The sequence below is a fragment of the Phascolarctos cinereus genome, unplaced genomic scaffold, assembly GCF_003287225.1.
Source record: "Phascolarctos cinereus isolate Bilbo 61053 unplaced genomic scaffold, phaCin_HiC Scaffold_1;HRSCAF=81, whole genome shotgun sequence".
Taxonomy (NCBI): domain Eukaryota; kingdom Metazoa; phylum Chordata; class Mammalia; order Diprotodontia; family Phascolarctidae; genus Phascolarctos; species Phascolarctos cinereus.
Window position 1 is genome coordinate 106,517,851 of NW_027555514.1, and position 25,250 is coordinate 106,543,100.

At 38.6% G+C, this 25,250-nt stretch overlaps 1 protein-coding gene across 2 annotated transcripts in view; it reads left to right on the forward strand.

Moving 5' to 3' along the window:
• Nucleotides 1-25,250, forward strand: part of PTN (pleiotrophin) — a 127,980-nt gene that overhangs the window by 32,555 nt on the left and 70,175 nt on the right. The window lies entirely within an intron of this gene.

The following is a 25,250-nucleotide window of genomic DNA, read 5'->3' on the forward strand; positions in this document are numbered from 1 at the left end:
TTTCTTCCTTACTCCAAGCATTCGGCACTGAGTGTTTGGCTATTACCTGTCACAATATTTACCCTATGATAGACTGTCAGCAAACCCAAAACTCAATAGTGAATTACAACACACATATGTCTGTATGTACTATATGTATATATGCCAGTGATATTTTCTTGTTTCTCAAAATTTTTGGAAAGAAAGAAAATGTCATGTTCTGATGGTAATGGAGAAATATAACAATTCAATTTTAACCTTTATCAGTGCCTAGCTACAATAGCACTATTGTCAATCAATTAGGGGACCCCACATAAAATTATTTGTGAGAGACAAATTTCAGAGAAGAGCTTCCTATCTTAAAGCTTCCAATCTGAGCTAGACTCATTAATTCAATTCCAGTCATCAACTACTTACTGATCACCTATTCTGTGCAAGCACCATGTTGGGCCTTGGCAAATTAACATGGTTAGAACCAGAAGGGGAGAGGCAGAATAAACAGTTGGGGAAAAACTGAGCAAATGCACTAACAAGACATGAATGGTCAGTGGTATGCATTTCAAATGGCAGAATGAAAAAATGATGCATTCTGAATAGGGAAAAAAATGCTCAAAAAGGTGTGTAGTTCATAAAGGAGAAAGCCAGTGCTTCACCAGAAGGTGACAATGAGGGATTCCATTTTTGCAAACTTCTCTGAGTCTTTGCCAAGTTGAGCTGACATAAATCCCATCCTTGGGCTTCTCCTTCTACATTAGATAAATGAGCTTTGTTGAACGTAATAAATAAATAAATACTGCGTCACTCTTTCTGACTAGATATGTGAGAAGACCATGGTGGGTGCAGAGCTTTAGTGCATGTTTAGTGGTATGTAGCATGTGGTCTTCAGAAGCAAGCATGGCACAGATTAATGGTAGAAAGAAAGATAATGGACGGTAGTCTTGGCTTTCAGGATCTGCTGGTGTTGGTCTTCCACTTGGAATTCACTGGAATGCTCTGTTGATGTTACAGCTGTCTGCATAGCATACGTTGGTTGATGTCCCAAGAGTAAAAAAAAAAAATTCTCCTCAATGCTAACATTCTCATTTAGATTCCAGTTTTAAAAAAAGGAGAATAGTCAACTCCGAAGGTTTGCTAAACCCAAATGGCTCTGGAAGATGAATAGCTGTCTCTTCAAGTGGTCTAAAGTGGAATAACCAGATATCCTGTGGGGAAGAAAGACAGTGAGCTGGCACTACCCCGGAAGACAGAGCCCAAGGTTAGATAATGCTTCTAGGGGAGGAGGAAAATTCATCGACATGCTCATGTCTGAGAAATTCAAGGGAAGGAGATGATTAAAATCCTTATAAAATGTAGGAATTAAATGTTAGTTTCCAGTTTTTAGGCAAGAATATGGAGGCAGCCATATTTCTTGGCATAGCTAGTCTTGGATCTTGTAATAACACTCTCTCTCAATCTCCAGCACTAACTTAATTTGAAGGGTAAAGATATCTGTGTGGCTTCAAATGGGGGAGCCTATATCCATATCTATCTATCTATCTATCTATCTATCTATCTATCTATCTATCTATCTATCTATCTACCTATCTATGTATATGTATGTATATACATATATATGTATATATATGGTAGAAGCAGACAAAATACTATCAATACAGTACAGTGTTTATATATATACATGTGTAAGTGGGTGGGTGTATATATATATATGTGTATGTATATATGTATGTACGTACGTATGTTTGTATATACATTTATCTGTTTGAGAAGCAGGTTGACCTAACAAATAAACAGCTAACCACTGATCTCTGACTTATGTTCAAGCTTTTAACACAAACTGTCTCTGTGTTGTTGTGGTGGTGAGGTTGTTTCAGTCATGTCCAACTCTTCATGACCCCATTTTGGGGTTTACTTGGCGAAGGTACTTGAGTGGTTTGCCATTTCCTTCTCTAGCTCATTTTACAGATAAGGAAACTGACACAAACAGGGTTAAGGGACTTACTTGCCAGGGTCACACAGCTCTAGTAAGTGTCTGACACTGGATTTGAACTCAGGTCCTCCTGACTCCAGGGGGCACTCTATCCGTTATGCCACCCCAAGCCAATCAGTTAAGTTCTTAAAATGTGAGACGATGATTTTAAGACTCCAAACTGCAGAACCAAGTGCTGTAGAGATTCACAGTTTCATAGAGAATCATCTGTATTCTGCTTTTTAAAAAAAAAAATTTTAAGTTCAGAACAAAAACAAATAAAACCAGATTGCAAGGTACAGAAGAGTTGTTAATAGGTATTGGAGGGAAGTTCCACATCAGAAGTAACCTATGCAGATGAAATCACAGCTCTAGACCAAACCAAAACAACTGATCTGTTTACATATCGTTTGCACGCCACACGTAGAAAGCAAACTTTTTGAGGATGGCAACTATTTTTCACATTGCTTTTGTATCCCTAGCTCCTAGCATGATGCCTTGTACAAACAAGTTCTTAATAAAGCTTGTCACTTTATATTTTATCTCATGGCCATAAATGCATGCCACCACAACGTCCAGCTAAGGAAAGAATAATAGTCTTACTTTTCTTGGGACAAACAAGGGGGAAAAAAGAGGGGAGGGCTGATAGGAAAATTAGTTGTCATTAAGTTTAATCTTATAAACTGGTATTCTTCAGGAGACAGTTTTGTGGGCCTACACATGATCACCTCCATGCTAAACAATACTCATAGTGACTAACAGCACTAGAAGATGAGAATTACTGGGGAAATGCTCCAGCTATTGATTTAAAAATGCAATAGTTTTGAATGAAAATTTGGAGAGTTCTGTCAATGTATTTTCCTCAATGTGGAACTTCCATTTCTTATCCATCTAAGTCTTTTTTCTCTCCTAATTGTACTTTCCACAATTTTACTCATCTCTTTTCTACCTATCCTCTATTAGACTAAAAGATCAGTAGCGGCAGGAATTGTCTAAATCTTGTATCTTTCTCAGCACTTAGCAAAATGTTCTTCACGCAGTAGGTGCTTAATAATTATTTGTTCTATTGAATTACATTGATAACCATCATGTAAGTCAGTGAAGGTCAGGGTAGGAAAGGAAGAAGGCAGCTGAGTGCTGTAGCAGATACAGCACTGGAGTCAGCAAGATCTGAATTCAAATCTGGCCTTGGATACATACTAGCTGTGTGACCCTGGGCAAATCCTTTAACCTCTAACTCAGTTTCCTCATCTATAAAATGGGGATAATAGTAGCACCTATGTCCCAGGATTGTTATGAGAATAAAATGAGATAATATTTTAAAAGCACTTTGTAAACTTTAGAGTGCTCTATAAATGCTAGCTATTGCAAACAACGATTAATCACTTTATTGGTGCCTTGAGACATGGATAGTAGCTTCAGAGAGATGGGTTAAAAATCCAGGAGTGCAGGAACTCAATCAAAATAAATCAAAGCTCAAGCAAATCTACTTCCCAGCCCCCCTCCCCTCATATTTTCTATGTTTCATAACCTCAGCATTCTTTTAGAACCAATTAAATTATGTGATGCACTCCATAGAAGAGCCTCTACCTCCTCATGGAGGTCGTAGAGTGATGAAAGTGGTTTTCTTTAACCACATGGACAGTAATACATCATGTGGGCATTGCACACAACATTAGATACTTAGATAATGGAAAATAAAACCCAGTAAGGGAGAAAATCTGGGTTTTTAATTTTCGTGACTACAGCAGAATCTGGGTAGCCAAAAGAAGAAATATAAGTAGTGCCATGTAAAGGGGAGTGGAGTAGAATGAAGGTGTAAGGATTTGCTTTTAGCACTTGTGCAATGGTTCAATTCAATGGCAAAATTAATGGAATTTCACCAAAAATGATTCTGTGGACTGAAGCATAAAAATCCCTTCTATTGAAACAAAACTCCCTGGGAATATCCATTTCTACTTAGAGAGGGCATTTGAGAAAGATGGAAACCCTTAAGGTTTGGTGAAAGAGATCATCAGACTGAGCTGAGAGGATGATTGTAATTATTTAATTCAATTCAAAAACCATGCATCAAGTACCAGACACTATTTATTGATTTTTTATTTATATGATATTTGTTGATAAGTGCTAATAAATTTAGTGTCCTCAAGGAGCTTACATTCTGAGGGATGAGTCTGCAGGGGTGGGGAACCTGCAGCCTCAAGGCCACATGTGGGCCTTCTAGGTCCTCAAGTATGGCCAAATTTGTGAAGTTTGGAAGTTTGGCTGCACTTGAGGGCCACATGTGGCTTCGAGGCTGCAGATTCCGCAGCCCTGGCTAGGGGAAACACATGTACACAATTCAGTAAATGAAAAGGATGTACAGAATAAACTTAGAGAAATGTTTCTGATTCCTGTGGGAATGTCTCTCAATATACTGACAATTGGAAGCTTTGGAAGAGTGGCAGTTTTGTGGACCTGCTACCATTGGGCTAATCTTATGGGTAGGGAGAGTAGATGATTGCACACTGGTGGGATCTCGAGGATGCTGAAAAATATTCCCAAAATATATCCCCCCTAATCTCTAAAGATGTTTGAAATACCGTTAGAATCACCCCTTAGTCAATGGTCAATTCTTGCCTCCTAGAATTATAAAAACATTAGTACTGGAGGGGACTTTGGAGATCATTCAGTCTAACCCCTTTTGTTCACTGATGAGGAAAATGTGGCTCAGGGAAGGGAAGGGAAGGATGAGACTGGGGCACAAATCCTGTATCTTTAGGGCAGTGTTTTTTTTTTTCCATCAAACCTCCATGAGGACTAATGCAGTCATTCTAGGTAGCTGTGATCTGTCCTTCTCAAAAGTTATTGGATTTAGGAGGGAAGGGAGCCTAAAGAGCAATTTGCCCAATTCATTCATCTTACAGATGGGCACAGTGCCTGGCACATAGTAAGCACTTAGCACTTGCTTGTTGACTGACTGAATGAGGAAAATGGGAAAAAGACTTTCTCAAGGCCATAAAGCTGGGATTTGAAGACTGTTCTCCTATCTCCAAATCCAGCCTCCTTTCCACTACCCTACCTTACCTCGCAATTGTATATTGTCTTTGAGGTGATAAGGAAAGGAAGAGAGATGGTGTAATAAAGGTGCAGTAACAGTTTTGAGATCAAGAGCACATGTGACTATGCCTTCATCTCTCCCGTCTCCTCTTCTATTTTCCTCATCTAAGTGAGGGAGAATTTGTTATTGGAGAGGGGGGGTGGTTGTGTTGGATTAAAGAGTGGAGAAAGAGAGAGAGAGAAAGACAAAGAGTGAGACAGAGAGACAGAGACAGAGACAGAGATAGACAGACAGAAAGACACAGAAAGACAGACAGACAGAGAGATAGAGATAGACACAGGGAAAGCAACAGAGAGAGATAGACACAGGGAAAGAGACAGAGACAGACAGAGACAGACAGAGACAGAAACAGAGACAGAAACAAAGACAGAGACAGAAAGACAGAGACAAAGACAGAGAGATAGGAAGACAGAGAGATAGAAAAACAGAGACGGAAAGTGAGAAAAGAGACAAAAAAAGATAGAGAGAGAGAATTGGGTGGTGCTACAGGAATTGGAAACATAAGATGGTTGTTTAAGATGTCACACTGGAGAGCAGCTGAGACTGATGCAAAATTTGAAGATATGCAAGTGTGTCTTTGTCATCCACCCACTTCCCTTTCTGAAATCACTATGTCCTCCACTTGTAAATTTCTCCCTCCTTGCTTCCCACATCAATCATAACTCCTATTCCCTTAAAAAAAGTTATTGTTCCTAGTTGGGTGTTGATCCCGTTATCTAAATAAAGTAACACATTAAAGTGTGAAGGGCTGAACTCTCTCAGGGACCATTTGCATTTTTAAAGGGGTTTGAGAGGACCTTCTCTCCAATGACCTTGTTGCCACCAGTATTGTACTTAGAACTTAACTAGGCTTCCAGGCAATAAAATAAGTAAAAACCACCGCCCAAAGTCCTATCACACAATGTTCAATAAGACAGAATTAGGTTTGGAGAGAGAGAGAGAGCTCAGGCTGATATTGGAGAGCAAGACTATTGCTCTGCTGTATTCTGCAGTGTTCGTATCATGTCTAAAATACTGTGTCCAATTTCAGGCATTACGTTTTTGAAAGGACATTGGCCATCTGCATTCCATTTAGAAGAGAGATGACCAAGATGGCAAGGACACTAAAGGCCATTTTGTGTTAGGTTAGGCTGAAGGAACTGGGAATGGATAACATGGAGAAGATACCCACACCATAGTTGTTACCAAATACTTGAAGTGGTCGTGTGTCAGAAAGATTAAACTTGTTTTCCACTAGTGGAAGAGGAAGAGTAGGACAAAATGGCAGAAATTGCAAAGAAGCAGATTTTGATTTAACATGACTACGTGTTGGAGTGTTCTAGGTGGGATCCATGATATGGGTAGGACTTCCTAGAATCTTAGAATGGCAGAGAAATTCTAATGTCATGTAGTATAACATCTGCCTCAACAGGAATGCTTTCTATAATATCTTGACAAGTGGCCACTAGGATTAGAGATCTACCACAAGGCCTATGTTGGAGACCTACAATGATAGGTGACTGAGGATTCTGAGCTAGCCCATTTCACTTTTGGATATGTAAGGGGTTTTTGGTTGGTTTTAAATTCCAAGCTGGCATCTGTCTCTAGGTTTTTACCCACTGTTCTTAACTTATGTTGTCATAAGAAGCCAGTCAAAAAAAAGATCGAATCTCTTTTCTGTGGGGAAACCTTTCAAATGCTTCAAGGCAGCCAGCTTGTCCTTAGATTTTCTTTTTTCTAGGTTAAACATTCTTAGTTCCTCCAAACAATCCTCATACATCACGGTCTCCAGCACCTTCCAACCTTGTCTCAAATGTATCTGTGATCTCACTGATTTGGGTGTGCCTCCCAATAATATAGATCAGAGATGATCCATTCTGTCCCTCCTGTGAAACACTTGTCTAGGTCTTCCCACTAGTCTGGTGCTGGGAATCCCTCCAAAATGCTGGTGGCCTTCCTCATTTTTCCCCGACATTATAAGAATACTTGAATACAAGTTTTCCATTGGTTAGTTATCTTTCCTTCATGCCACATGACTAGCTCTTCTTCTTCTGTTTGACCATAATTTTTTGAAAGTTAAAAATGTCAGCTTTAAAGTTAAAATTCCCTAAATTAAGAATTGAAACTTTTGTTTATAAAGCTCTTTATATACATACTGCAAGTCATGCCCCTCAAGGGAATTGGGCAAAAGTGCTAGGCATTCTGTCTTTTTAGATGTGGAAATTAAAACATAAAGTGGAAATAACAAATCCAGTTTCACTTGGGGAGGGAATGGAAGAGATGAAAATCCATAGAACTAAGGTAATGAGTGAACAAGAATGAGTTCAGAGTCTTTCTTCTCTATGGATTTTTAGTTATGCTCAATGAATTCAATATATTAAATTATTTACTATAAAAGCATTCTAGGAAAAGCAAAAGCTTACTAATTTGCTTTCAGGGGTATTTTGCACTGTGTAAGTGTGTGTGTGTGTGTGTGTGTGTGTGTGTGTGTGTGAAGTAAACCTAACCTTAGGGAAGCACTCTGGGGGAATCCTACCCTAAATCTGGGCAGGCCCAGCTTAGTGACTGACAAAGCGATTCATTGTATGTATTCCCATTAAGGGCCTTGGGAAACTGGAGCACAGAGGAGCTATTGTGACCCATTTGGCAAGGGCAGTGCTGGCTTGCACATTTCAGCATCCTGGATGGTCCAACACCTGGATTACCTCATGAGTGCTGGCCCTGTTCTTGGAGATTTATGATATTTACCAGGCCTGGCAGCTGGTTAATTTGCAGGAAAGGTAATGCTTTGGGGGCCTACTTCTTGAAACCCTATATTCCCCATGAGAGCTTTATTCCCTCTGCCTTATCGTTCTCTTTCTATTACGGGGCTGAATTGTGCTCTCTCTGGAATATCAGTTCTGAAACAAAGAAAGGAGTCCTTTCCCCACCCTTCATTATCCTCTTAATATTGGATGGGCCATTTAAAATATACTTCATAATTGAAAGAAATGAGGCTGCAGTTTGCAATGAGAGATATTTTGGCCCATCTTGTAAAACATCATCCATTGCATCACATCAGCTTATGCAATCATGGAAAATATTTGATAGAATTTCATAGGACTTGTTTATGCTCATGGAAGCTATCTTAGAGGCCTTGTGTACTACCCTTATATTTAGAATATCAAATAATATGATAGGAAGAGAATCTGGTTCCTAGGGCAGTTCTGCCCCTTAGATTCATTTTTCTGGATCTCAGTTTTCTTATTTGTAGAATAATGGAGAAGCCTGAGTGTTCTTTGAGGTCTTTTTCAGCTCTCACAGTCTATGGGTCTGTGTATATGCATATTTATATGTACATTATATATATATATATATTTTCTGCTTGTGTGTATACATGAGTATATTATATATGGGATGTCCTCAAAGTCTTAATGTTAAAGTTTTGAGATGCCATGTGCATGTGTGTGGATGCATGTATATGCACATATACACATAGAAATTGTATATATAAGTGTATACCTTCAGAGTTTGTAATACTTCATTTTGCTTGATTTCTTTAAATATTTAAATCTATCCATGTGAATACTACAGACAAGTTACTGATCTGTATTAGTAGAGGGAATTTTCATCTAGAAGTTCCTCACATTGACAAAATCACAGATCTGGATCAAAATAATGAAAATTTTAGAAAAAAGATCCCTACTAGCTAGTTCAGCATCTTGACCATGGTAAGCATTTGATGAATATTTGTTCAATTTGTTCAGTCATGGATTAGGAGAGCTAGAAGAAAATTTCATGATTATTGAGTCCTTCCACTTAATTTCACAGTTCTTGTTTAGTCACTTCAGCTGTGACCCCATTTGGGGTTTTCTTGGCAAGGATACTGGAGTGGTTTGCCATTTCCTTCTTCAGCTCATTTTACTGAGGCAAACAGAGTTATGTGACTTGCCCAGGATCACACAGCTAATAAGTATCTGAGTTCAGATTTGAACTCAGGAAGATGAAGCCTGGCATTCTATCCACTGAGCCATCTATCTGCCACAACAACAACAACAACAACAACAACAACAACGACAAATAACAACAAGACAGTCTTATGTGTGTGTGTGTGTGTGTGTGTGTGTGTGGTGTGTGTGTATAGAATTAATATTTGGGAAAATACTATATCAAATATATACACAAAATATATAAATGCACATATACACATAGCCATATATGTTTGTATTTACTTACATGTTTCTATAGTTTTCCCCAAAAGAATATAAGTTCCTTGAGGGCAGGCAATATTTCATTTTTGTCTTTGAGTCCCTAGCACTTAGTAGAGTTCCTGGCACATAGCAGGGGCCTAATAAATGCATGTTATTGATTTTTAGATCAGCTTTCATGCTTCATAGAAAAAACAAATGCTAGAGTGAGAAGGACCTCAGCAATCATTTGGCCCAGCGGTTCATTCCCAACTTGTGGGTTACAGGTTCCGGAGGAGCTACAGTTATCCCATAGGCATCTCCAGTCTCCATGGCTTTGCCTTGGCTGTCTCCCATGCCTGGCATGCTCTCTATTATTACTTATACCCTGGCTTCCTTCAAAACTCAGCATGATTGCCACTTTCTACAGTAAGGTGTTAAGGGCTGTTAAGGGATCCCCTGAACTTGTCTTTTTGAATTGCTGTATTTTCCAGAAACACTGGGCCCAGAGCATGCAAAAAACCCAGAATGTATCAAGGATGAAGCTCTCCTGAGCTGAAATGATTTGTTGTTGTACCCCAAATGGACTCCTTGTGTGTCCTTGGGAAGCAAGACAGAAGCCAGCCAGTCTGTGCCAGGTTGGGATAATGCTTGTGCAGCTTGGGTCCTTTGCAGATAAGCAGACCCTCCTATCTTCATGGTCTAGAAGTTCCCAAGGGAAAAGAATGAGGCTTTTGCCATCACCTTGCTCCTCCCCATGAAGAGTGGTCTAGTCTTTTACCCACCTTTGCTGCACAGTTCCTTGTACCATGTCACGCCCCTTCCTGGTATCTCCTCCTCCCTTTGGCCTTCTATAATAAAAATGTAAACTTCTGTAAAGACTGGGAACCCTTTGGATTCCATATGCATGTTAATTTCTCTTGTAAGAAACCAGGTTTTCGCAGAAGTCTGGTGACACCGTGATTGCTTGTTGACGAGGGCAGGGGCTGTTTCTGCCTTTCTTTGTATTCACAGTGCTTAGAACAATGTCTGGTGCCCCTTAAATATTTGGTAAACGTTTGTCGATTGATTCCTCAGTTAATGGGTACTGATGATAACCTTAATGATATAATAAAGTTTCCTAAAATGTGCGGCTCCTTAACGTTAAAGTAGTTCTTCTGTTCTGAAAGGTTGGGAACTATTGAAATAGTCAAACCCTTTCAATTGCACGGGAGGGAACTGAAGCCCAGAGAGGCAAAATCATGTCTTAAAAATCCAAAGAGACTTGAGGGGTCAATTAGTGTAAGTGCTGTGTTACCTGACTGAGCAATTTTCTCTACATTATCTGTGACAAATTCAATTTAATTTAATTAACATTTATTAAACTCTTACTATATGCCAAGAACTTAAGTGAGGGAGATACAAAGGCAAAAATGAAACACTGTGCTGAATCTCGAGGATACAAAAAGAAAAAAAAACACATCTCTGCCCTCAAAGACCTTAAATTAAAATTTGACTGAGAAGGCACAATATCTATTCAGCTAAGTAAAAATAATGTAATTTAAGGAGGAGGAGAACATTAAGGATGAGACCAGGGGGTGGAGGGCATTGCATAACAACTAGTCCACAGTCCCACTTCTTAATCCTCTTCCATTGATGGAAACTCAATCTTTGTTGTCCACCTCCTTGACCAAGGAAACATCCTATTCCTAATTAGCTACAATTATTAAGAATTTATTTATTTTATTGAGCTTGTCCTTGTAATTTCCACTCATTGGCATTAGTTCTGTTGTCTGAAACCATACAGGATAAGGCTAATTCTTCTTCAAGACAGGTTTTAATTATTTGAAGCCTGCAGGTTTAAGAAAAGCAAATTAAATATTATAGAAATCTGCTATCTCATGTATAGTAATATGTTGACTGTTCAACTATGTATAGGGAAATGCCTATTACATTTGGAATTGAAGTTCAGAATAAAAAAATAATATGCACATGTATATACCTACAACCATATACATATTTATAATCTAACTATATATATATGTGTGTGTGTGTGTGTGTGTGTGTATCTATATCTATAAAGATTACAGTCATATTCACCATTATTCTTCTTCAAGGTAAAATCTTTCAGTTTCTTCAAGTGTTCTTTTAAATAATGTCCTTTTGAGGCCCTTCACCATCCAGCTCATCCTCCTGTGGGCACACTCTCATTTGTCAAAAGTCCTTCATTTACATGATTATTTTCTATTTTCATTGTTGCCAGATCATTATTAGAAATCCTGTTTCATGTGAAAGACTAGCTAATTCCTAGTTAATTAATATTATGTACTGTGAGGTAGAAGCAACAAGATGAGTAAACTGAGGCTCAGAAAAGTTAAGTGTCCACAACTGCTACTTGAGATAGTATTTGAAAACTTGAGCTTTTTGACTATCAGGAAAGGGGAGAAGGGAAACCAATCAATTGATCAACAAGCATTTATTAATTGCCTACTAGGTGCCAGGCTACAAAAATCGTCTGGAGATATATGTGCATGTGTGTGTGTGTGTGTGTGTGTATGTGTGTGTGTGTGTGTATGTGTGTATATATGTATATATGTGTTTATACCCCCTATATTTATACATATATATCTATGTCTATCTATCTATTTCTCTCTCTCTCTCTCTCTCTCTCTCTCTCTCTCTCTCTCTCTCTCTCTTCAGTTAACTTCAGTAGGTAGATACTAGCAGCTGGGGGTATAGGTGGGAAGGGATTTGGGGAAAGGCTTAAAGCAGGGAATTGAATTTGAACTGTGTTTTGAAGGACACCAGGAATTCTAGGAGGTGGAGGAAGGGAGGGAATATACTTAAGACACGAGAAAAAAGATAGTTCAAAGGCAAAGAGATGGGAAATGGAATATGTGAGAACCAAGAAGGCCAAGGGATGTACATAACATCATTACTGTATGCAACTGGTGTTATGGTCATTGGCATATGATGAAGAGGGGAAACTAACAATGGGAATGAAAAGGGTGGTGGTAAATGAGCTCTTAACCCACTCCAGAATCCTAGGGAACACTGAAACTTGGGAACTTTTGTTTTCCTGCATCCACATTTTCTTTTTTGACGTTAAAAAAATCATTGGGTAAAACTGTGTAACCATCAGCTCCGGCAAGTTTTCAATAGGCTTTTTTCAGTTTGCAAAGGGTCTCATTTATTCCCAGCTCTCTCTGCTCCCAGGAGGCTGGAGTCTGAGCCAGGGTATCTTATTTATATAATTAGCCTTTGCTGAGTATGGATGACCTTTTGCTCCTGAAGGGAGAGGAGGTGAATTGGGGCGAAAGCACTCTTCTTTTATCTCTCCACCTCCCCTTCTCATTTGTAACCTGATTTCCTAAGGAAATAATGATTCTAAAATCGAATAGCGATTTTTCCATTTAATAGCTTTCAAACAGAAAGACTTAGAACCCATCAATTTCATAATAATGGGTATCTAATAATGAGCCCCCTTGGTGTCACTCTCACCCAAATCCCTATTTAGAGATGTAGATTGGGAGGACAAAGGCTAGTGTTTCAGGAAGGGCAGATTTAGGTTAGACCAGCCATGAAAATAAGCATTGGCTCACATGTTCAGGGCCTAATGAGGATCTGGCTGAGGGCCTGAAAGGAGTTGAATCTACTTTGCCTCTACAATCTCTTCTATTTTTGATTTTTTTTTTCATGGGAATCTGTGAATCTGGGGGGGTGTGAGATGAAGGGGAACCAGTACTCAAGTACATTTATTGCAAACAGATGCTTGTATTTTAGCTTAGTGACATGGGCAGACAGGGTCATTTTGGTTGTATGGGATAGTCATCCATGTTGTTGAATTATTTCTTCTCTGAGCATCATCACAGCCCTATGCTGAAGTCTTCAAATAGGAAGTAGCTGTGTTTTCTTTAGGAATTCACTTATTGGTGAGAACTGAAGTCTGGAAAATCATGATGAATTCATAGCTGGAGGAACTGGGCTCAAATTCTGACATTGGCACTTGTTTTCAGTATAAACCTGGGGAAGTTAAAAATTTTTTTGAGTCTCAGTTTCCTCATTGTTAAAATAGAGTTGGACTCCTGGTCCTATCCACTTCTAAAACTCTGATCTTTCCTTGCTTTTTCTTAGCACACAAGTGAGACCCTAACCTCTGTTCTCACTTCTAAAATCTGGAAACATGGGGCTCAGGAGATGATGAGAGGCACCAATAGATGTAATCAGTGAAGTTTTCTAAGTGAAGGAATGGAAAAGCTTATTCTGGGCTTGACAAGGGTAGGATCTACCCATAACAACCATCCATCTGGAATGTTATAAGGAGGTCGTTTTGATGGTAGGGAATTGAAATAGATGATGTATAAACACCCCAAAGTTAATGATGTTTAGTATAAGAAGTAATAGGGTATAATTATAGAGGTTCTTGTCCAGTTTGGACTAAATAACCACCAGAGATTCTTCTACCTCTAAGATTCTATGTGAACTGGATTTCAAGTCAGAGAACCTGAGTTCAAATTAAGCTATGCAAGGGTCATAGAATCATAGGTTTAAGTGAGGAGCTGCTTGAGAGGTCAATTAGTCCAACCCCCTCATTTTACAGATGAGGAAACTGAGGCCCAGGGAAGTCAAGTGATTTATCCCAAATCAAAAAGGTAGCAAGTGAAAGAACCAAGATGTACACCCAGAGCTGTCCTTTGGCTTCATGCTCAGCTTCATTCCATTAAGGGGAGGCAGCAAAAAATAGAATGAGCTCTGGCTCTGGAGTCAAAGGACCAGGATTCAAACCTAACCTCTGCTGTTTATAACAGAAAACTTAGGCAGCTCCAATGACCTTTCTGGAGCTCAATTTTATCATCTATAAAATGATGGGTTTGGCCTAGCTTGCGTCCGATGCCCATTCTGGCTCAAGGTCCTTTAAATCATGTTTTCTTTCTTTTGAATGAGATGATCTCCAATGTCTCTTTTACCTAGAGAACTATGAATTGTTTAGGGTTCCTTCACCCAAAGGAAAAGTTTCTTGTTTGGGTATTTAGCAGAAGGATATTGTTTGTTGTGATCAACAGATTTTTTTTCTTTTTAAACACGTATGTGTAGAATAGGGGGTCTTTCCATTTGGTAGATTACAAGGATTGCTGAGGAAAGCTCCGTCTTCAGTGCCTAAGAGAAGGGCATATATCATTTGGATGCCAGCAGACAATTGTGATCTGCACATTTCTGATTTCTGCTAAATCTTCAAAATTGGGTCTGTCTTTCCTATTTGATGCATACATTGAATATAGTTATTTCTTCAGGTGCTTCTTTAGACGATGAACAGCTTGGGGGTCTTGTTATCTGATTGATGGCAATGAGGATTCAAGGTTCAGACCACATCCCTTTTGATAATGAGGTACAATACCACGCTAGGTCACTAATGTGTTGAAAAGTACTCGTTGAAAGAATGACTGAGTGGGTGATTATACCTAGACAAAGAACACATTTGTCATAACTTGCTTCTACAAGCTTAAATGGATTTTCCTGAGGTTCTTACCTTTTTGTGATCTCATCCATCCTACATGGACCTTTTGTATCTAAAATAGGAGATGTGTGGGAAAGGAGGTGGCAAAAGAGCAAATGAGACTAATTTTAACTAAAAATTGGCTTTATCTGAAGAGCAAGGAGATGATTTATTGGTAGCCCATATTAACATAATTTTACTCTCTTACTACTCCAGAAAGTTTCTGTCCCATCCCCCAAGCTCCTCTTGTTTTAGATAAAGTCAAGTCAAGCATGGCCGTGTATTTCTGTAATTAATCCCTGCTACAGAGGAGGCTGAGGGTGGTAGATTGCTTGAGCTCAGGAATTCTGAGCTGCAGTGGGCTAAGCTGATGGAGTGACTGCAGCAACATCACATTGGCAGCTTGGGGCCATGAGGCTGGCTCCCTGAAGAGATGGGTAGAGGTAAGGGAATAAGCATTTATATGGCACCTACTGTGTACCAGGCACTGTGCTAAATTCTTTATAAATGTTATCTCATTTGATCTTCACAACAGCCCTGGGAGGTGGGTGCTATTATTATCCCCATTTTATAGTTGATGAAACTAAGACAGAGTGTTAAATGACTTGGCCAGGGTCACTCAGCTAGTAAGTGTCTGAGATAGGATTTGAACTCAAGTCTTCCTGACTCCGGTCCCCTATCCATTGTGCAACCTAGCTGCCTGAAGCTAACCAGCCCAGGTTGGAAGATCCTTTGTCAACCAATAGTGAGATTGAGCTTGAGGGAAGCTGTTGCATTTTCATCCTGGGTGAGACAGAGAGATCAGTTTAAAACAAAACAAAACACAAAGTCCATCCATGAGAGAAGGGGAAGGCACAAAGGGAGATGAACCATTTGTTATGGAACCCAAGCTCAAAGGTAGCCTACAATTTGGCCAGTAAAGTACTATCATTAGGCAATCTGAGGCAAGAACATTTGAGTAGATTCATCAGGCTTATGACTGCCAGGTTATCTTAGTAAGAAGATACACTCATTTTTAATATGAAGGTGCAGGGTTCATGTTCTTGTTCAGTCAGAAGCTGTTTGGAAGGTAGGTAAATGAGAGTCTCTAAGGTCAATGCCAACTCTAAAACTGTGATAACCAATTCTAGAGTTGGAAGGAGCCTAGCTGGTCCAATTGTGACTTTGTAAGAAAGTACAATTTTCCTTAATAATTATTGTATCTGTGTGCTACTTTTTGTACTTACTAGCTGTGTGACCACTTAATACATCATTAAAGTGAAGATAACACCACCTGTGATACCTACCTCATGGAATTGTTTTGACACCCAAGCAAGTTATTGAATATTAAAGCACTACAAATTTTTAAGTTTTAAAAAAATAATTATTGTATCTGCAGAGAAAAAAACTAGAAAGCATTTATTAAATAAAAATAATAAGTTATGTTTCATAATGGTGTGCTCTATTTTATTTAACATATCTTCATTTTCAAAAAATATTATGTACAGGTGACTCATTTTTAGAAGTGGTCTAGGCACCTCTTTTTCTCTAAGAGTCATTGGTTATAGACACCATTGGCTCATACGCTTAGCTGGGATTCTGAATCTATGCATGAGTCTATAAATCTGGTTGCTGAGCTTCCTTTAAAATGAAGACCTTTAAGGTCAATGCCAGCTCTAAAATGATTTTATTTTAATGTATCTTCATTTTCAAAAAATATTATGTACAGGGGACTCAGTTGCTGGAAGTGGAGTCTGAATTTATTCATGAGTCTATAAATCTGGCTGTTGAGCTCCCTTCCTACTCTCAAATTCTGTGATTCTCCAGCCTCGATCACCTTCTAATACCATTTCTGAACTATGGGGCAGCATAGATGAGCTCCTCAATTCCAAATTGTTTCAGGAATTCAGAGTGCCTGGGGCAGCCAGCCATGGCCATCTCTTTGAAGTCCAGCATAGCTTCTGACTCCTATTCAAAATCAATAGGCTGATTGACCTATAGGCAAATAAGTCTGGACAGCTGTCCTATATCCAAGGCTTTGCCTTATTTTCTTTTCCACTCCCCCCCAATCTTCTCGTATGTAGGTGACAGTCTAGGGATGTGAATTCTTTCCTGAGTAGCAGTTTTTCTCCAGATAGCCCACTTTTGGAAACTGGTAATGTGTTTTTAGTTCTCTCTTTCAACTTGAATAACATTTTTTCTCTATCATGTGCTCCCTTCTTGCTATCCTTTTACCCTTCTCTATTTCTCTGGCTTTCGTTCTCTCTCTCCCTCTCTGTTTCTCAGCTTGCTTTGCCGTGAGTAATGCTTTCTCCATCTCCTGCTTGTTGATGAATGAGTTTCATTCATCTTTCTCTCGGGGGGCTCTGTGAATAGCTTTAGACTTCACTTGCTCCCATTTTTCCACTTGGCCATTCATTTCCATGGAGACAGAAAAAGGATGGGAGTGTCGGAGTGGGTGGCGCAGGGTCAGAGGTCAAGAGTAGCCACTTTTTGAATTAAAGTTTCTGATTTCCACTAGGGACAACACATCATAACCTCGAGTAACTCTGTAAGAACTTGGGTGTCAGAGGATGCAAAGCAAAGAGAGAGAGAGAAGAGAAGAGAAGAGAAGGATGGAGATCAGGGAAAGGGGAGAGGATGAAAGTCCTTCTTGTCAGTCAACCACACTTGGAATGTCAAGATAATGTGTAGTGACTTAATACAAGAGTCATTATTTGTGTAAATTGCACGAGGCCTTTCCCAGGCTTTAGGATGAAAACTTCACGTTAATAGAGTGTGTAGTCTATATGGGAATGACTTCAGTTTCTCTCTTTTATTAGGAATTTCCTTGAAAAGTCTTTTCTTTATAGTGCAAAATGCCTTCCTAGTGTTAGGGTATTCTTTTAATGGCATGTGATGCTTGTTTCTACTTTATTGTAGATTTTCACATCAGATTTTCCAGTGCTCTGGAAGATACACACACACACACACACACACACACACACACTCTATGTGTAATGCATGTATACACACAAATACACAATATACATGTATATATACACATGTGCATACATGTACACATACTATATGTGTATGTATAGGTTTATACACATAAATACATATATATGTATTGTGTGCATATATGTGCATACATACACACATATGGGTTTTTTTTTCATTTAAGCAGTTTTTTGTGTAATTACAATCTACTGATGCCACCAGGCAAGTGAGGGAGTTTTGTTTGTGGCCTTATGGTCTACACAGGCAGACTTCCTGAAGATGTAATTAACCACAAGGAACACTAGCTGTTTTTCTACTCGATAGAAAAAGCAAACAAACAACAACAGAAATAGAACTATGTTAAAGCAGCTAAACACAAACATTTAAAAGTGAAGTAGATAGTACTAAAGAATGAGTTTAAAATGAAATATATAAACACCTAGGTACAATTTTGTCCTGTTCTCACTAATCCTCAACTGTTTACAATCTCTGCATAATGTAACTAATTTATGACTTCAGGTTTCAGGAGAAAATTTCTTTCAACTTGATCTGCACCTTTTAACTTCTAGGTAAAATGTCCTTTGAATGTATTGACAACTTAAGTATTATTTCAAGGTGATAAAGCTCCCATACACATGCTCTAATTCCTGGTTATTCAACATCTTTTTTTTCTGTGACAAAGATCCAATGACTATTCTGTTCTCTTCCTAGGCTAGTAGATTTAAATACAGTGATAACCTTGACATTTCTTCTGATTCCTGGAACTTCTGGTTTTGAAATCTCTTTATTTTTGAAAAGCAAGAGATGATAATTACATGTCATCTTCCCTTGTCAACCATGTGAATCTATGAACCAACAACATAGTTTGTCTTTTTTCAGTCAGAAGAATTGCTGCCACATCTTTTTCTCATTATTTGTCCTTTCTGAGGATACTTTATACTTGTTTCATTCTAGGTGTTTACTTTGAACATACATTCAATAGCCTCCATAACAAACAGTTTTAATACACTAATATCAGACACAAACTTTATATTAAAAACTATTTTTGTTGTTCTTTATTTTGCTTTCTCACAGAAGAAATAATTTTAAAGCACATTCAAGCACAGCACACACAAGTACTTTTACTAATCTGAGAATCAGTATGAAGCTGTCTTCCATCAATGCAAATTACAATTCCTTTTTGACTTTTCATCTTGTACTGTTTCCTTTGTATGTCTTTCTATAAGTCCTCCATTGGGAATCCAGTTAATGCACTAAAGGACACCCTCTAGGTCTTTTAGTATCCTGAGGATATGAATGCAACGTGTGTGCAATCTGTTTATTTCTCATAGCTGGTACATCACTGGCCCACTCCCTTAGTCATAGCTGGTAATGCTCTGCTCTGTTTCTACCTACCTGGCATCTTTCTGTTGCCCTCCATTTATAATTTTTATTCCTCTAAGATTATGGTATTCCATGATTCACAGCTCTATAAACATCACTGGGAAAATATTAGTGTTAGAAATGTACATTTATGGCGATGAGCAGCTTGGAATCATTAAACGTGCTTACACATCTTTAAGCAGTTTCCCAAGCATAATCCAGAATAGAGTGAAAGCAAGTGACAAACTTCGTAAGATCATAGAAATAGAGCTGGAAGGGACTTTAGAAGCCATCTAATTTAACCCTTTCATATTTGGTTATTAGGATAGGAAAACTGAGAGAGATTGTGACTTATCCAATGTAGTAAATATCAGACTTAGTACTTGAACCCAAGTCTCTGACTCTTAATGTGGTACCATTTGTACTGTATCATGCTTCCTTAAATTTTTAAAATGAGCTCAGCTTACATAATACTTTACTCTGACTGTAACAGATAATCTGTAAGATAGATATTAACATTTCTCCTGAAATCATAGAATGTTAGAGCTGAAGGGGGCATTATAAGTCATTTCATTATTTCCTCATTTTTAATAAAGAAAATGAGGCACAGGGAAAGTAAAGGTCATACTGAAAATCCATACAGATAACAAGGGTGGGGCAATCAGTGCTTTGCTCCAGGGTGATAAGTTTAGAAGAAACTGATAGCTATCAATTAGTCAACAAATATTTATTATTGAAGAATACCTGATAAAAATCGAGGAGTTGAGAAGATAAACCAACTTGAGGCAAGAAGGAAAGTGATGAATTTAGGCTTCAAAATGTTGTATTTGAGATAGCAGAGACATATCCAACAGACATGTCCTGTGCGTCATTGGAAATAAGGTAATGACATTCAATTGAGATCATAGGTAGGAATGTAATGGCACCCATGAATATAGATAGCACTTTATAGTTGACAAATTATTTTGGTCTGAATAAGCCAGATTAGCTGCCTTCATATTGTTTGTATTCATTAATTCAAGTCAGCAAATATTTGTTGAATGCCTACTCTGAACAGGACATTATGCATGCTTCAATGCTATGGACAAAAAGACAATATAGGATTTTTCTTCATAGAGCTTAAACTGGGACTCAGAGGGTTTAAATGATTTGCTCACTCATAGTCTCAAGGCTAAAGAATAGCAAAGCCAGAATTTCAACTCAAAATTTCTGACTCCAGCTCAGGTTCTTTATCAGTCTTCTTTAGGGTGTAGACGCAGCTATGGCAATGGTTTTGGAAAGAGAGAGAGATACACAATGTCTGAATACTTTAAATCTAGGCTATTTTGGTTCTCATGCTTATCAACTGATCACTAACTGTGTGTTAATCACTAGCCTATACTGTCTTAGGCATTGTGAAGAATACGTTGTAAGGGCTGTTTGATTTTATCTTGATATTTTAACTATGTGAAAATACATGTCATTCATTCATTTATTCAAGAGATCTTAAAGTGGTACATAAAAGTCTTTGAAAGAGTTTTGATGAAGTAAATGATGCCAAAAAAGAGATTTGTTCCATTTTGGCCTTGGGATTTCATTATATCCTCTGGCTCCAATATAAAAATATCCAATTATCTAGAATGGAGTTATTCCAGTAATTGGATCATGTGTGGCTTTCTAGTACAGGACTGAGGAGGAACCACCGTGGGACTGGGGAAGGCAGTAGAATGAGAGGCTTTAGACACTTCTCTTTCTCTGATCCCTAATTTTGACTAGAGTAGCACCTCTTTAAAGGGTTAGAAAGATTAGGGGATTAGCTCATTTATGGTCATGGAGGATACTGGATTTCCCCTCTTCCCACTGGAGTCCAAAGTAGCATCCCCAGATACACTGGCAGCAGTGTGCATTAGAACCTAGAGACAAACTGATTTCAGATTGACTGGACTTAATGGGGTTTTTTTGGGCGTACCCTATGAATAGGAGAAAAGGACTTTAAGCAACCAGGCTCATTGAGTTACCTCTTTGCCATATGAGCTCTCTAAACTTGAATCTACTTCCATCTGGACTCTGCATGTACTCGTGGGAGAAGGTATCACAAATATTTGGGGTGACGTATTGTATCAACTTTGATTTTTTTGCTACTTTAGTAAATATTCCTTTCTAAAATTTCTTAAGGCTGACTGATTTTCCAGTTACCATCTTGTGAGGAAGCACCTGATGGAGACTCAAGCCAAGGCTATTAGAGCATCACATCGGGCCCTCTAGGGAGTACACCTAGAACCCTTCTTTCCTGCCAATGGCACCACTGTAGGACAAGGTAGCATGGACTAGTAGAAAGAACCTGGAGTCAGCAGACCTGGATTCTGGTCTGTGTCCTACTAGAAACTAGTAGGACAAATCACTGAACTTCTCTGAATTTCAGTTTCTGAGGACAAAGTTCATTAGCGGGAGGGGACTTGAGATAAGGAGGCTCAGAGATCATTTGGAATGTACAATAAGCAAAAATTATATGGTCTTTGTCCTAGGGGTATTCATAGACCATGTGGAGAGATGAGGAATGAAAGAACAAAAGAAGGAAAGAAAGAACATAATATGAGGCAAAAAGTACATGTGCAAAGGGAATTTATGGTTACAAAGTGATCAATGCAGGAGTAGGATCAGTCAGAGGAAGCTTCACAGAGCTGAGTCCTGAACCAGATTTTGAAGGGAGTGATAGACAGGCAAACCTGGCAAAGAGGAACTGGGAGTTACACCAATTGGAGGCATGAGTAAATTCAAAGACATGAGGTGGAATTTGTTTATACATGTGTGGGAAGAAATAGAGATAAGTCTCTAGGACAGAAGAGCTTTTTGGAGAGTGTCCAAATTTCCTCAGAAACTGGGAAACTTTCACGAAGATACCATCAGGCCAGTAAGGCATGTAAATCAATATATTTTAATTATGGATATTTTAATTACATGAGGGAAGACTTAAGACCTAATATGACATCTGGGGCAAGAACATGAGAGAATGCAGCCAAGAGAAGAGGGTCCAAAGCAAAGGATTCCACAAATTTTTTTCATTTTTTTTTAAGGAGTGGATAATTTTTAGTATTTATGGGTAGGTCATTTCCACATTGTCATCCTTAAGATGGGATTTTTTTTTTTACCACACTCTACAGGAGTCATTTCTGCATATTACATTATGGTCCAGTAATGAAAGGAACAGAGGTTTTGAAGACTGAGGACTAAAATGTTTATTAATTTGAGTCTTTTATGGGGTAGAAGAATTTTGCTTGCAAGCATCTCAGTATTGGGCAAAGTATCTATTGAAAAGAGTTGATCTCATACATTTTGTAACTATCATATGCCAAATGCATTACAGAAATATTTTCTACCTTAGAGAATGAAAAGCACTACCGCAAAATACATTTTCCATTACAGTACAATTAATACTTTTGATTATGAATAAGGATCCCAGTGCTTGAATAACTCTTTGTTGGCAACATTTTATCCTTTTTTGTTTAAATAAAACTAAGTATATTTCCCTTAATCCTATTCCATCCCCCATTTATTCTATTCTCTCTTTTGACTCTGTCCCTCCTTAGAAGTGTTTGCTTCTGATTACCCCCTCCCCCTATCTGCCCTTCCCTCTATCATTCCCTTGCTCTCTTGCCCTCTTCCCCTACTATTTTCCTGTAGGGTAAGATAGATTTCTGTACTCAATTAAGTGTATATGTTATTCCCTCCTTAAGCCAAATCTGATGAGAATAAGATTGAATAACTCTTTGGAAAACAGAAAAATGAGAAAATGTAGCATTGGAGCATATATCCTTAGAATATTCCCTTTCTTTTAAAAAAATATTTTATTTCATTAAATATTCCCATTATATGGATTTTTTAAACATTTATTTAAAATTCTTTTAGTTCCAAATTCTTTCCCTCCCTCCCACCCTTCTTGAGAAGGCAAGCAAAGAAAACAAAGACCCCCCCAAAAAAAAAGTAAAAAAAAGAAAGCTTCAATCTGCATTCAGAGTTCATTAGTTCTCTCTCTGGAGCTAGATAGAATTTTTCTTCTTGGGTCCTTCAGAATTATCTTAGAATACTGAGTGGCTAAGTCTTTCATAGTTGATCATCCTTATAATATTGCTGTTACTGTGTACAATGTTCTCCTGGTTCTGCTCACTTCATTTTATGTGAGTTCATACATCTTCCCACGTTTTTCTGAAAGCATCCTGCTCATCATTTTCGTATAGCACAATAATATTCCATCATAATCATGTACCATGACTTGTTCGGCCACTTTCCAATTTACTGACATTCCCCCAATTTCACTTTTTTGGCCACCATGAAAAGGGATGATGTAAGTACTTACAGCAGCTATTTTTTGTGGTGGCAAAGATTCTACAAGTTCTTCCTCATTGGAGGAGAAAAGAATACAGCTGGTTCTCAGGCACCCAGGGGTGGGGTGGGTAAAGTCTTGGTTTTAATGATCTTCATGTAGGAGCAGGAATGGAGGGAGAGTGGGAAAGGAATCGCTAATAGTCCTTCAGATTTGACATACCAGCTTTTCCAAGTTTTATATTACTTTTAGTTGGTGTGTGGGATGTTTGGGTTTTTTTTTACCTTCCGAATAGTGCAGTTTACCCCTCCATAATGGTACTGCTTCTTCTAGAGATGAAGAAACAATTTGATCTCCTTCTTTGCCTCTTCCTTTAAAAATCTGAGAGTGCCAGCTACTCATCTCTGACTTTATAGGCAAGGAACAAATTCTAAGAGGCTGATATCTCTTTCTGTAAGGGGTGAGTTCAAAGGTATATTTAAAGTTATTATAAAAGGGTAGAGAGATAAAGAAGGTGGATGTAGGAAAAGGGTGCTAGACATGAGCAGACGGCAAGGCCCAGGAGTCTTTAGCATGCATTGGGATGTCTACCACAAAGCAGTAGTTCAACACCATTGGAAAGGAGGGAGTGGGACTAAGGGGAAGAGTGGAAAGGGAATTCCAGGCTCCCTTGGGTTGGAGTGAGACTAGAGGTTCGTTTTCTATTGAGGGAGAAGGAAAGACTAAGGAGACATTGACAGGACATTAGGAGTAGACTCTGGAATGAGGATAATGGGAATTGGAGCCTTGTTGCATGCTGGTTCCAGTTGAGACCATGCAAGACAGAATTTGTGTGGCCTGCTAAAAGGAGAAGTACATTGGGGAGAGCCCGGTGAAGGATTTATGGAAGGATACGTATGCTGTCCATTATCCTTCCCACTGAACCACAGTACCTTCTCATTTTACTTACGCATCATATCTTTAGATAAGAGTTGGCTTTGATCTCTAACATGGAAAACTTGACATTCAACAGATGTGATTGTACTTTGAACATTTTAAAAATCTAACAACAAATCATTATGTTTTTTTTTTATAATCATCACTGTTATTTTAGGGCAAGGTGATCTGAGACCTGAGAATCCTGGGAGGACTACATGGTTTAGTTGATTCATAAAGTTATTTGGAGATGAATTTCATTGTGAAACATAGTTAAGGGAGGAACAAAAAGTTAGCTATAGAATGAGAAGCCATGTTCAGTTTTAGTCCACACTTCTCTTCTGTTTAAAACTTTGTCACTACTTAGTTAACTATATGTTCAGCACCTCTGTAAGAACTCCCTCCTTTACCAGTCTCCCTCAGAACAGGATTCCCAGGCAGGAAGCAGGTAGCAGCACTTCTCGAGATACTGAATGTTTTTCTTCTCACTTTGTATGTTAATGTCTTATGAGCAAAGACATATGACAGATGTCCGCAGAGGCATATTATTACCCTCTCTCTTGGCTAAGTTGTGCCAAGGAGCTGTACTAAATTCTCATTCAGGAACTATAATAGAAATATTTGTAGAAAGAATAAGTTATTCCCTACTGTTTCCTTTAGGATTCCAGCTTCTGGAATCAACAGGGGTCTCCCTTCGGTAACTTTCTGCCTCCATTTGGTAACTGAGGCTTCATTTCCTCCATAGGACAAGTGAGACGTGGTTCATGACTCATAGGAGGAAAGGGCAACTACTCAGACCTCTGAAGTACTCTGACAAGCAATGCCCTTTGTCACTTTTACCCATGCTAGCCTTGGTGCAGTCCCAGATCTTCAAGGGGTTCCCTCAGCATCCAATTACTTCTAAAAATCAAGGCCACCAATAACCTGACAAAATCCAATAGAATTGCAAACAATTTTGGGGGACAGGAATGGCACACGATCATGAAATCAGGAAGAAGCTAGAATAGAAAAGAAGGAAGAATGGGGCCCATGAGATACTAATCTGAGTG